The sequence below is a fragment of the Pseudopodoces humilis genome, chromosome 13, assembly GCF_049639895.1.
Source record: "Pseudopodoces humilis isolate 2021_Gansu_Grassland_sample_001 chromosome 13, ASM4963989v1, whole genome shotgun sequence".
Lineage (NCBI taxonomy): Eukaryota > Metazoa > Chordata > Aves > Passeriformes > Paridae > Pseudopodoces > Pseudopodoces humilis.
This window is the reverse complement of record NC_142212.1, coordinates 19,011,937-19,024,872: the sequence shown is the minus strand read 5'-3', so window position 1 is coordinate 19,024,872 and position 12,936 is coordinate 19,011,937. Positions and strand designations below refer to the sequence as shown.

Genomic DNA, 12,936 nt, shown 5'->3' with positions numbered 1-12,936 from the left:
GCTGAGAAGGAAAATGCCTGAATTGACTTCTGGGGTGAAATGAGTTGTTCTGGATGCTCTGAGCAGGTGGTGGGGCTGGATCCAGACCTGGCTGGGCAGGGAATTATCCCTTCCACTCCCTGAGTTCAACCACCTCCATCAGCAGCCCCCTCACTGAGCTGGGCTTTGGGGCCTTCTCAGCAGAGATCCTAAAATACAGATGTAGAAATTAAAAAAAAAAAAAACAAAACCCCAGGTATATAGTTTTATCTCTATAAAAGTCTACTCAATGATATAAAAATAGAAGTACAGATAACACTCCAGATCTCTGTCCTTACAAGAAGGGGAGAAATGCATTCTTCTGTTCCATGGAATTTAATTAGTTCCTAAATTTAGGTTCTGTCAGTAAAGTTACAGAGGATTCACTGCAGTTAGATTTAAATATTGGATGATATTTTATATTTCACACAATGCTAATGGATGACATTACCTTTGTATAGATATTGTCAAGTATTTTTGTGTGAATGCTTGGGTCTATTCATAATGTTTTAGTCAGCTAAATCACATTTGACTGCACTTTCAGTCCCAGATATTTGTTATTTGAAAGCAAGAATTCAGTGAGACTCTGAATCCCATGAGCTGGGAAAGACTGAGCTAAAGCAAAACCACAGGTGCAAAAATAATTAAATCTTTAAAGCATCAGACAAGAGTTATGATGCAATCCACAGGGGAGAAGGAAAGAAGTCAGTGCTGAAATTCCTCCTCTGCCATAAACTTATTTCTTCCAATTGCTCAGTACCCTAAAATTCAAAGAATTTGGGTAGAACTTTCTAGAAATTCCAGTGCTTAAGTATCTCAGCATCTCTGAGCATCTTGTGCATCTCAGTTCTTCATCTCCAGTGAAACAGCACAGAACCAGCTCAGGAGAATTCCACAAGGATCATTAAAGACCTGGAATTTGAAGTCCATTCAGAGCCTACAGTAAGAAGGGTCAAACCAGATCTCCAGTTTGGTTCCAAATGCTGCTACCTTGAACTGCAGAAGTCACAAGGTATTTTCTCCTGGAGATGCTGGGTTTGGACACAATTTAGGCCAAACTTCATTCAAAAGTCACTCAGAGACAGGATCTGCCACCTCAGGCTGGTGCAGCTTGGGAAGGGTTTGATCAATCCTCAAAGAGCATTTCCCCACCTTCTTTTTTAAATTTTTGGTTTTGTTTTTATTGAGCAGGTTCCCCCAGCTGAAACTCCTTCACAAGATCTGTGCCACACACAGGGCTGACATCCCAGAGAGAGCAGCTGGATGGTCCAGGACTGGAAATGCCATTTTAAAATGTGACCCCCAAAGTTTATTTTTGGCAGATGGGATTTTCCAGGTATAGAGCTGAGCTCCCTCCATAATAGCTGAACTCAATTTAAGTTTGATCTATAAGATTATTTTCATTCCAACCCCTTTGGACACTTGCAACAACATTTCCCTTCTCCCTGCACGGATTTAATTTGGTCGTGCACTGCAACTCTGCTTAGAAAGCTGCTTAGTGGCAATGTTTCAGAAATCTGAATCAAATTTTCCTGAGTGAAATAAAATTAGTTATCGAGGAAAGGATAATCCACTTTTCTTGGGGCAGTGGTTCCATATTTTAGGTAATGGCTCGAAAATACAATAATAACCCTAATAATAAAATGGCTCTGAGATCCAGTGAGTGCTGATGGCAGGCTGGCTACGGGAGCAGTCCTGGGATAAACTGGGAATGACTGGGAGCACTGCCTGGGCCACAAAACTACAGATTTCCACCAGAAATCTCTGAACTTCCTCACCTCTCTGGGCCTGGATCTGCCAAGTGCTGCAGAGTCATTTTAAACTGTGAGCAGAACTCACAGAGCTGCTGATGTGGCCAAAGCCCTGCAGGGCTGGTGCTGAGCAGTTCCCCAAATTTGCCCATTTTCTGGGGCCCTTCTGGTGCCACCCCCACAGTTCCAGCCCCCACCCACCCCTCCAGCTCTGCTCCCTCTTTAACTTCCAAGCCCTGCAGGGTGATTAAGCCAATTACCAAATGTACAGCCAGCTCTCCACCAGGAAGGGCTTGGTAATTCCCAAAATCCAAGTTCCAGGAGCTGCTGGTGGCTGCAGACGAGATCACCCTCCCACTGCCTCACACTGACCCCCCAAGTCAGAGCATCATCTCTCCTCATCCCCAATTCCTCGGCTACGCCCTGCCCACCACCATGCCAAGGAATTTGGCAACTCAGAGAGGACTGGAACCTTCTCAGGAACTGGGATCATCCATCAGCAAGAGAAGCAGAATCAGGAAAAAAGAGTAAGAACAAAATCATGGCCAGGGAGATGACGTGCCATGGAATTCCAGCTGGAAAAACCCTCTAAAATCATGAAGTCCAGCACAGCTGAGGCCACCACTCACCCATGTCCCCAAGCGCCACATTCACACAGCTTTGAAATCCCCCCCGGGATGTTCCAGCACTTTCTGCTAATTGGAAGGTGATCAAGCATCTCCTGACAGTGGCAGAAATGACCAGTGGTGGTCGGTGGCCTGTGAGTGTCCCTGGCCACGCTGTGCTCACAGTGTGACATCGCCAAAAACGATGAAACTTTCTCAATCAAACCCTTTTCCTTCTTGTGGACTCCCACTAAAATAAAATCCCTTTAAAACAATTCCATCATGTTTCCAGAAGAGCTCCCAGGCTGGGGGGGTTTGTCCCCCCTTTCAGCAGGAGTGGAAAGCAGCAGTCCCAGGCAGCTGGCAGGAGGGCTGTGCTCTCTCCATCCCTCTGGGAATGCCTACTCCAAACCCACCCAATTTTTGTGGAAAACCCTTGGCCAGTGAGGCCACACGGCTCCGTTTAGCTGAGCAAGCAAGGCTGGGAACCCATTAATTTGCTGGGTGAGTTATGGTTCCCTGCAGCACCTTTTGTTCACTGTCAAGGTTCTGCAACAATGACAGATGCAGCTACAGCCAGCCCAGAACTCCAGAATTTGATCTCCTAAATCATTCCAGATATTAAATGTCTCAGCGACAAGCCTGGCAAATGAATTCCTCTGGAGCTCACACTTGGTGCTGAGCACGAGGCAGGAGGGACTCCCCACACAGTTCCCTGGAAAATGATGCAGTGTGGCTCCCCAGAAAGGAACCAGAATCCCAGGAAAATTCACACAACTTCCAGTGGCTGCTAAAAGGAGCTGCAAATCCACCTGGATAAGTGAGGCAGCACTGTGGGGCATTAGGAGCTCACCAATCCCAGTTTTAATAGCAGGAGCTGGACATGCATATAAAATTCCCACTTACCCTAGTAAATAAACAGAAAAGGCTGCAGCAAAATAAAGAACCAGGGGAACACAGGCAGAATGCTTAAGCAGCAAGACACAGGCAGGGTTTCAGTCTGGCTCTTCTCAACCTCAGTATTAATCTTTTTTTTTTCTCTTTTTTTTTTTTTGTTTAAAACCATCTCCTTTCAGCCACAGCAGTCAGGAGAAGTGAGCAAATTTCACCTCAGATCATTTACAAAGAGCATGGAACTGTTCAAAGGAATCCTCACCCAAAGCAGCTTAAAGCACGTAGAGGGTGGAACAATTGCTACTTCATTTTTAATTTCTCCAAATCACCATCAGATGGATGACAGTGCTTAGCCCAGGAAGGATTCTGCAGGCTTCATAAACAATAGAGGTATTACCCATTATCACACAAGTACAAATTAGTTTGACCTTTCCAGCTTTTTCATATGAGGCTTCCTTTTTTCCACTTGACTAGAGAAAATATTGAGTCAAGCCATGTTCTGCACTCTCCCTTCTCAGATGTATTTGACCAGTGTTTCTTCCCTAAATCTGCAATTAGAAGAGACCCATTAAACACAGAATTCTCCTGAGGAATTCTCTGGCTCAAGCCAGCACATTCCTGGTGCTCCCTGGGAGAGCCCCAGCCTCACTCTTGGTGCTGCTCCACACCTGCTTTTCCCCTGGGGGAGCAACGTGTGATGTGATAATTCCATGTTTGGATTATTGGGATAATTCCATAAGGGCTGGGAAATGATATGGAAATGCTGATGTGGCAGCAGAGATCATCTCAGACACATGGAATTGTTTGGGTTGGAAGGGGCATTAAAACTCATCCCATTTCACCCCCTGCTATGGCAGGGACACCTTCCACTGTCCCAGGGTGCTCCAAACCTGGCCTTGGACACTTCCAGGGATCCAGGGGCAGCCACAGCTTCTCTGGGAATTCCTTCTCAATACCCCATCCAGCCCTGGAAGCCATTCCCTGTGTCCTGTCCCTCCATCCCTGTCCCCAGTCCCTCTCCAGCTCTCCTGGAGCCCCTTCAGGCTCTGGCAGGGGCTCTGAGCTCTCCCTGGAGCTTCTCCTCTCCAGGTGAGCACCCCCAGCTCTTCCTGGAGCTTCTCCTCTCCAGGTGAGCACCCCCAGCTCTTCCTGGAGCTTCTCCTCTCCAGGTGAGCACCCCCAGCTCTCCCAGCCTGGCTCCAGAGGGGCTCCAGCCCTGGCAGCAGCTCCATGACCTCTGGATTTGCTCCAGCAGCTCCATGGCTTTTCTGCACGGAGGATGCCAGGGCAGAGAAGGAAGGATGCTCAGTTCCTCCATCCTCCCTGCCCACCACAACAAACCTGCCTGATCCCTTGAAACCTCAGCCACATGGATTTAGGAACCAACACCAGGCTCTCCTTGTACAGACACTTCCCTAGGAGGGCTCTTCATGTCCCCAAGGAGGAGAAGTGATCCCTTGTGCCAAGAGCTGCCAGGACAGCTTCCCTGGCCAAGCTGTGCACTCACTGCTCACAGACACGCGTCCCTGCCAGGTTTAAAATCATTCCTCCTGGATAATCAGCACTTTCTGTCAGTGACTTGGAATGGGCTGGATGCAGCACAGGAATCCTCTGGTTCTCCTGATCATTTTGTGAGGAAACCAAAGGAGCTGGGGAGGAGCAGGCAGAGGGTAATGCTGAGCCAGCCACAAAGCCTGTACCTGTCAGCCCAAACCTGGGAGGAGCTGCTGCACCAGGCTGGGCAAGGAAAGAGGGAAAACAGCAGCTGGAAAAGCAGGGAAAGCAAAGGGGGACACTGAGCACAGAATCCTGACAATGACAGGATACTCCAAGGAGAAATTTGATACATTTTTCTGTCAATTCCTCAGAATTAAGGGATGCTGAGAAAATGATAGTGTAGCAATTGGGGTTAGAGGTGTTAAATCCCCATCCCAGCTAAAGCCTTGTACTGCCTTAATCCAGGTGATGGAGCAGGGTGTTCCTTCTCCCAGATGATGGAGCAGGGTGTTCTTTCTCCCAGATGATGGAGCAGGGTGTTCTTTCTCCCAGATGATGGAGCAGGGTGTTCCCTGGACCCTGCCTTATCCCAGGTGATGGAACAGGGTGTTCTCCCAGCTCCTGCCTTATCCCAGCCATGGAGCAGGCTGTTCCCTGGCCCCTGACTTATCCCAGGTGATGGAGCAGGGTGTCCTCCCGGCTCCTGCCTTCTCCCAGCCACGGAGCAGTTCCCAGTGCTGTGGGATGCTCCATGGGATCAGAGCTGTGGGCTGAGTGCTGCCACCCTGTGGGACCCGTGTCACTCCTGGCTGTGCCTGGCACTGCCGGGATGCTCAGCACACACCTGATTTTGGGCAGCTGGCAGGGCTGGGAAACCAAATCCAGCTGTTCCCAGACAAGCACAACACACTGGGATAATCCTGACAGCTAATTCAGGAGCTGGGGATGTTTATAGATAGGATTTAGAACAAAGAGGTTAGTGAGTTCTGAGCAGAATAAGAACAAATGTTGTAATTCAGGCTCATTTGTAAGGCAAAGGTGATGCTGAATTGACACAATCCCTGTTTGCTCACACAGATCCAGGCCCTGCTCTGTGCATCACTGACAGCAGATTCAGGCTGAAATCACTCCTCTGCTCTGCTTCATATTTCATTCATTTCTGCTCCCAGCTATACATGCACAACAGAGGGCATGATACATCTCGCTAATTGAACAATACAGATCAATTAAATATGAAAAGTCGTTCTTGGACTGAAACCCTCTTAGGCAAATGTTCTACTCTTATGCTAAGTAACTCTTTTAAAAAGCTGGGAGTTGAGTGCTGTTGGGGGGGGGGGTGTTATTTTTCTATTTTTAGAAACTGGGAGACAAAGCCCGAAAAGATTCACCCATTCATTCATGCCAAGAGGAGAGAGTTTTGACCACTGAGCAAGGTAGCAGTGAATAAAAACCATCCTGTTCGATGCAAGTTCCTCGGTGCTGTTTGTGTGAGGTGAAGAAGCCCCTGTGCTCTGCAGAGATCACCCAAACCATGGCCACGGACCAAACCAGACAGAGATCTCTCTGCTCCAGGTTTTCTAGAGCTGGAAAGGTGTAAAAATGAGCGATGGGAGTCAAAACCAGGAGCCAGGGAGCAGGGAAAGCTGTGCCCTGAGCAGCCCCAGCAGCCCTGAAGCTTTTTGGGTCTCCACACTCCCATCACTGGGAGCACAGAGATGCAAATGTGTTTTGTTGTCTGGAAGCTTTCCCCATTAAAGCCCTGTGATCTGAATAAAAGGAGTTTAATAAACAGACAGGTTAAAATCACACAGGTTATTGCTGTGCAGCACCATTCACATTAAATCACCCTCCACAAGAGAGGTTTTTCCACCAGTCACCCGGGATTCCTCCCTTTGTTCCCCTTCTGAGGCTCTAAATAAATTCAATGACCTGCTAAGCCTTATGTAAATTGGCCTTAAACACCACATCTCTTCCTCGGCTAAACATTTATATAAATAAATGATAAACACAGATTTCGCCCGAGGCCAACAAAGACACAACACTGACAGAACTTCTGGAAGAACAAATCAGTCTGGGGTTAGGAGCAGCTCGGCTCAGGGGCTCCTGGAAATCTGCAGAAAACTGTTATTAACTGTTAATTTAATATTTATTAATTAACTGTTGGGTCTCTCAAGCACATCTTGCTCGCAACAAGAATTGGGGAAAGTCCACATGAGAGGGTTGAGTCTGACTGAATCCAAAAACCAAAGAGGAGAAAAGGTGGGGAAGAACCATCCTGGTGCTTTGCTTTTATCTTTATTACAACTTATCTCAACAGAGCTTGGTGCTGGCTAGATCACAACCTGAATAAGGATGTCTGGCCAGACCTGAGACATCTCCAGCAAGTCCTGAAGGAATGCAGCATCAACAGCTGAACAGCTGGGGGGCTTGAGGAAGAATTAACAGAAGAAACAAACGTGGCAGAATCTTGTTTTTGAAACAATTTTTAAAATAAAATAATTTAACACAATTTTTAAAATAAATCCCTGCCACTTGGAAAATGAAACAGCAGATTATTTTTTCCAAGTCCTTCTGAAGTGCAATAAGTGCATCACTTACCTCACTGGAGGCCACATGCTGATACATCTGTGCTGTGATTATGACCCTAAGCAAAATCCCAATTTACGTTGCAGAAGCAAAACTTCCCCCTTCTGCTCCACCTTCCTAAAACTGAACTCTGCACGTGACAAACACCAGATTGTTTTCAAAATGCTTTGACCCTGATGGTTCTGAGGGCTTGACCTTCACTGATTTAACCCAGAAATTAAAAACACGCCAAGGACTCGTTCTTGTTCTTGGTGTCGGGTTGGGATAGATTTTCACCCTGCAGACTGAGATAAAATGACTGCACCCAGGGAACAGCAAAGAATGGAGTTACTTCCCAACATCCACACTTTCAGAGCCCTGCTTAGTGCACAAAACACTCCTCTCTCGGTTCATAACCAACGTGAAGCTCATTTGTGTTCAGATGAGAAGCAGATTTGACACAGATTTGACACATTTCGTTCGAGTATCCCCGGATTCGGTGGCTGCCGGGAGGAGGAGGAGGAGGCAGGGAAGAGCTGTGCACTGGCGTGAAGCAGTAAATCAGCTGGGTGTCATCATTATATATTTGCTTTGCTAATAATAAAAAGAATGAATCACTCCTGTCATGATATTGGTATCTGTACTCGAGTGAGCGCCGCGGCAGATCGTGTGCTCGGCTCAGCCTTGGCACCTCGCGGCTGACATTTGTGGATTTGGGGTGATTCACGGCACTTTGCTGTGCTTGTGATTACCTTCCTGTCAGGGGCTGCACATCGCTCACGGGCTCCCAAGGGGAAGGAAAATTCCCAACTGTTGCACCAAAGCCTCTTCAAAGGGAGCTGAATCCTCTGTGTGACAACGGGGCTGAGCACCAGGTCACCACCACGCCAAAGGAGAGAGCAAAATGATTCTGCAGAGACTTTGCCAGGTCATTCCAGGCCACACAGGGGAGGTGTGGGAAGAAACCCCAGCCTTCCTCTATTCTAACAGGGCTAAAAATAGACCTGTGATGATTTATGAACTTTCAAAGGCAGCAGAGTATTTTTAAGCAGCAGCAGCTTCTCCTGCTCCGTCTGCATCCCTGGAGCTCCCTGCTCGGCGCCAGGGCTGTGTCCACCCTGCCCTGATGGGAGCCAGCCCCTCCAGAACGCTCACCAAACAGAATTAAACAAGACTACAAGAGCAAATCAAAACGCAGTGATCCATCCATCTCCTGGGTATTTTCCTTCACTCTGCCTCATCTTTACCTCTGAGTTTTAAATATTCTTTTTTTAAATCAAGTTAACTCCACAGAACTGCCAGACAAAGCCAACTCCTGAAGCCAAGGTAAATAAGCCACATGGCACCAGAATATTTACAGAATTACTCCAAAGTTTTGCATCTCTGGGAGAAATTTTATGTGAGCTCACCCCTGATTTCCAGCTGTCCCTGATGGGGTAACACAGGAGTGGGTTTGAAACCAAGGAAATGTTAATTCCAGTAAATAAAGACCTGGAGAGCAACAAGAAGGACTTTCATGCATGGAGAGGTCCAAGTTTGGGAGCCAAGGTGGGCTCTCAGCAGCTGCTCACTGGCTGCACTGCCACTGCTGCTGTCCTTCCCTCTGGAATAAAAGCTCCTCGGCCAAGCACTCAGGAATCAAGCACTGGAAGGATTAACACTGGAAAATCAGCGCAGGACACCCTGGGGAGGGATGGCTGGGAGACAGAGACACCCACCCCACGGCCAGAAGTGTCCTTGTGGCCCAGGGCAGAGGACACTTCACCCCTCACCCCTCTCACCACACTGAAGGCACACCTGCCCTCCTCAGCCATCCCTGGCGAGCTCAGGTGAGGGGCTGGCAGCTCCAGACATCCCTGGGAACCCATGGAAAGCCAGGCTTTGGAGGCTGCAGCATCTCAGCCCATTTTCCAGGAGGCTGCAGGCACAGGTGAGCCGCTCCTCGCTGTCATTCACATTCCCAACACACTGTCATTGTGGAGAGCAGAACAAGCTTAAAATTCTGGGAGCGCCAGAAAGGCTGGGAGGGAGCTCAGCTCCCCTGCAGGAGGTAAGGATCAGGGGAAAATCCTTCCAGCTCCAGAGTTTTTCCAGGATCACTCAACTCCAACTACCTGCAGGCACACCCTGCTTCCCTCCACTCTCACCACCCAAGAGCTGCCCCTGTTTGGGGCAGGAGACCCTCAGAGCCTCCCAAAAGGTGCTGTTTACAAACACAGCCGGAGTTTGGGGCGGCCTCCTGCAAAGGGAACGCTTCCTGAAATCCCCCAAGATCTTGTCAGAGGGGCTCAGCTCGCCCAGAGTTCAGCACGGGAGGGAGAGGTTGCTGCTCGCCAGAGGAAGCCATTGTCTCCAGCAGGCTGCCAAGGGGAAATTAGCAGTGTGCACACCTCTAAATGAGGCTGTACAGCAAGGAAAGAGGGATTAGCCGTGTAAAGTAAGTCCTTTTGGTATTAGATTAAAGAGGGGAGGTGACTTTGAAGGATTATTCAAGAGCCATTTAAGCAGTTTTCAGGGACTTACAAACGCAGGGTAAAAATGCAGCTCCTCAGATCCAGAAAAGAAGAAAAAATTCGGTTTCCCGGCCAGGAAAGCAGCAGAAAAAGCTTCTGGGGGACCCCCTTAAGCGCAGCCCCCCACCGTGCTGCTCCCCAGGCTCAGTGCTGGCTGTGGAGCGCGGCTGCAGCATCACCTGCACACCTGGGCTGGAGCTGCTGCAGGAGCCACAGGCTCCAGGGAAGGGGCTCCGACAGCCACGATGGCACGGGGACGGGGCAGGGCACCCCCTGGGCTCCCTGCCAGCACCGGGGCACAGCCAGCCACGCACCCACGGAGGGGCAGGGGGTGCTGGATGTTGGAAAGGAGCTCCGGAGGATCGCGACCGTCACAAGAGGAGCTGCCACCAGTCCCCGCTCCCACCTCAGTGATTTATCCGCTGGGATGCGGGTCCTGAACCGAGCCATGGAAACCGGAGGATGGACAAGCACAACCACAAAAACTGACTTCTCCCTCCAGACAAACGTCCCCTGATTCCCCGTACCTCAGGGTGCCTCATCAACATGCAGGCTCTTAATCCTCTGCCCAAAAAAATCCAGCGAGGGGAGAGGAATACGTGGCTCCGAGACATCAGACTGCTTTATCGAACGAGCCCTCCTCGGGGAAAAAAAGCCCCTCTTTGGCTTAGCCTAAAAGGTGACGGGTAATTAGTATGGAAGATACAAACTATTGCCACTTGTTATGCAAGCAGCATCCTTTAATTTGTAGTTTCGAGAGCAAACCGTTCCTGTCTGGGATAAATAAAACAACACGCTGCGGTTTGTTGCTCACGACACGGGAGCAGCAGCAGCCTGGGGAAAGCAAAGGGAGCTCCAACTCCAGCCGGGAACGCGGCTGGAGCCGGCAAAAAGTTCTGCGTGCGCCTGGAGGGAGCATCTCCGCGCCCGCGCTCCGGGATGCGCCAGCACTGACGCTGGGGTGATCCCGCACTCACTCTGCGGTGATCCCGCACTCAATCTGGGATGAACCCGCACTCAATCAGGGATGAGCCCGCACTCAATCTGGGATGAACCCGCACTCAATCAGGGATGAGCCCGCACTCAATCAGGGATGAACCCGCACTCACTCAGGGATGAGCCCGCACTCAATCAGGGATGATCCCGCACTCACTCAGGGATGCTCTCACACTCAGTCAGTGATGCTCCCGCACTCACTCAGTGATGCTCTCACACTCACTCAAGAGATGCTCCCGCTCCGTGTCCGGGGCCCCGCAGCCACCCCAGCCCGGTCCGGCTCTGCGCTGGCCGGGCACGGCTCCGCACGGCCCGGAGCACGGTCCGCACCCCGCGGCAGCTCCGGGGCACCGGGGGAACCCCGCGGGCACCGCGCTCCGCTCCGCTCCCCTCCGGCCGCGCATCCCCTCCGCCGGCTCCGCAGCCCGCCCGCGCTCTCCTTCCCCCGCGCCGCAGCCTTGCTTCAAAATTCCGTATTTATTCCCTATATATATATACATATATATATATACACAAGTACATATACATATGTATATATTTTTATTTTTTCCCCCGTTTTCTATCCGCCGTGCCGAGCCGAGCGGCGCTTACCTGGGCGGGGCGGGTGTGACATGCCCGGCGCGGCTCCCGCAGCCCCGAGGTGCGCGGCTCCCGCGGCTCCCGCAGCCCCGCGGCCGCAGCATTGAGCGGCAGCGGCGGGAGCCGGGCGGGCCCCGCGCAGACCCCACCCCCGGCCCCGCCGTGCGCGGGGGGCGGGCGGCGGAGCGGCGGCGGCCGCCTTAACCCTTCGTGCCCCGCCGGTGCCCACCCGGTGCCCGCCCGCGGCCGTGCGGCAGCGCTCGGGGTCCCCAGCCCCGCGGACAGCATCCCCTGCCCTGCCCCCGGCTGGCTTTGCTGGAGGTGCGGCTCTTTCCGCGGCTCCACCCGCACCCCGGGCAGATCCGACCCCCCTCTCGTCGCGCTCCCCTCTTTTCCGCCATCCCCGACCAGCCCCGGTCCCACTGTGGGAGGCCACGGAATCCCAGATTACCGCTCGCGGCTTTTATTATTATTATTATTATTATTATTATTATTATTATTATTATTATTATTTTTCACCCCCCCACTCGGCGCGTTGCCCTCCGGTTTGAATCCCTGATTTGCCCTAATTGTCTCGCTCTTTAAAGGGAATCTCTCCTCACCCGCCAGCTCTGCCAGCCTCTCGCTCAGCTCTTTGCATCCACCGTCTTCTTTCATCCCCTTCCCGTTCCTCTTCGTCCAAGAAATGCCCGTGCTTTGGAGGGAGGTGAGGAGCCCGGGAGCAGAGCGCACCTGGGTACCAGCCCGGCTGCTCCCAAGCTCTGCTGGCCGTCCCTGTGCCCAGGGATGCTCCCAAACCTTCCCCAGGATCCCTCATCAGGGTCTCTGCTTGCTGCTGTGAGGCAAATGATGAGCCACAAACTGCCTTGAAAGTCATGAGTTCATGTTTAATAAGCAGCATAATGTAAAGGCACAAAGAAAAGGAAAAAAAAAATATTTAGAAGTGAATGTGGGACTGGTCTTTCCACCTGTCCCAACATCCTGGCCTGGGAAGTTCTCTTAAATGCTTGTGCGAAAAAAAATCCTTGCAGTGCAAAGAGGGTATTCAGTCTTAACTGTGCCTCCCCTGGGTTTTGAGGGATTAAGTGAAACCCTTATTATGTTTAATTATCTCTGGAGTTGCTCTCTGTGCTTGCTGCCTTGCTTTATGGTTTAATAAACTGCACGTCGGTGGAAGCTGAGTGACAATTAACGTTAGCGCAGGTTGGGTTGGTGTTCACTGCTGCTCACAGGTTCCTCCTCGACATGCCTGCATCAGGGGGTTCATCCCCATCCAGCAGAGCCTCATCACTCACACAGCTCCCTGATCCCAAAGGATCCACCCAAAAGGTTGGGAAGCAGCCTGGACAGCTCAGGAGGTGGCTGAACCCAGCTCTGCAGAGCCAAGGGGTTGTGAGCTCTTCACGGAGCGGTGACAGTGCCCTGCAGCACCTCCAGGCTGATGGACCAACCCTGAGCAGTCCTGAAGTACCTCTGGTGTCCTGGGAATGCTCAGCTCCTTTATCATGGAATCATGGT

The 12,936-nt window shown here is 50.9% G+C and overlaps 1 protein-coding gene across 1 annotated transcript in view; it reads right to left on the bottom strand.

The window, feature by feature from the left end:
• LOC102105551 (contactin-4) overlaps positions 1-11,503 on the bottom strand; it is a 267,243-nt gene extending 255,740 nt beyond the window's left edge. Inside the window, exon 1 of the mRNA XM_088061668.1 lies at positions 11,431-11,503. The gene's annotated coding sequence lies outside the window, so the exon portion shown is untranslated. The remainder of the gene's footprint in view (positions 1-11,430) is intronic.
• Positions 11,504-12,936: the final 1,433 nt, after the last annotated feature.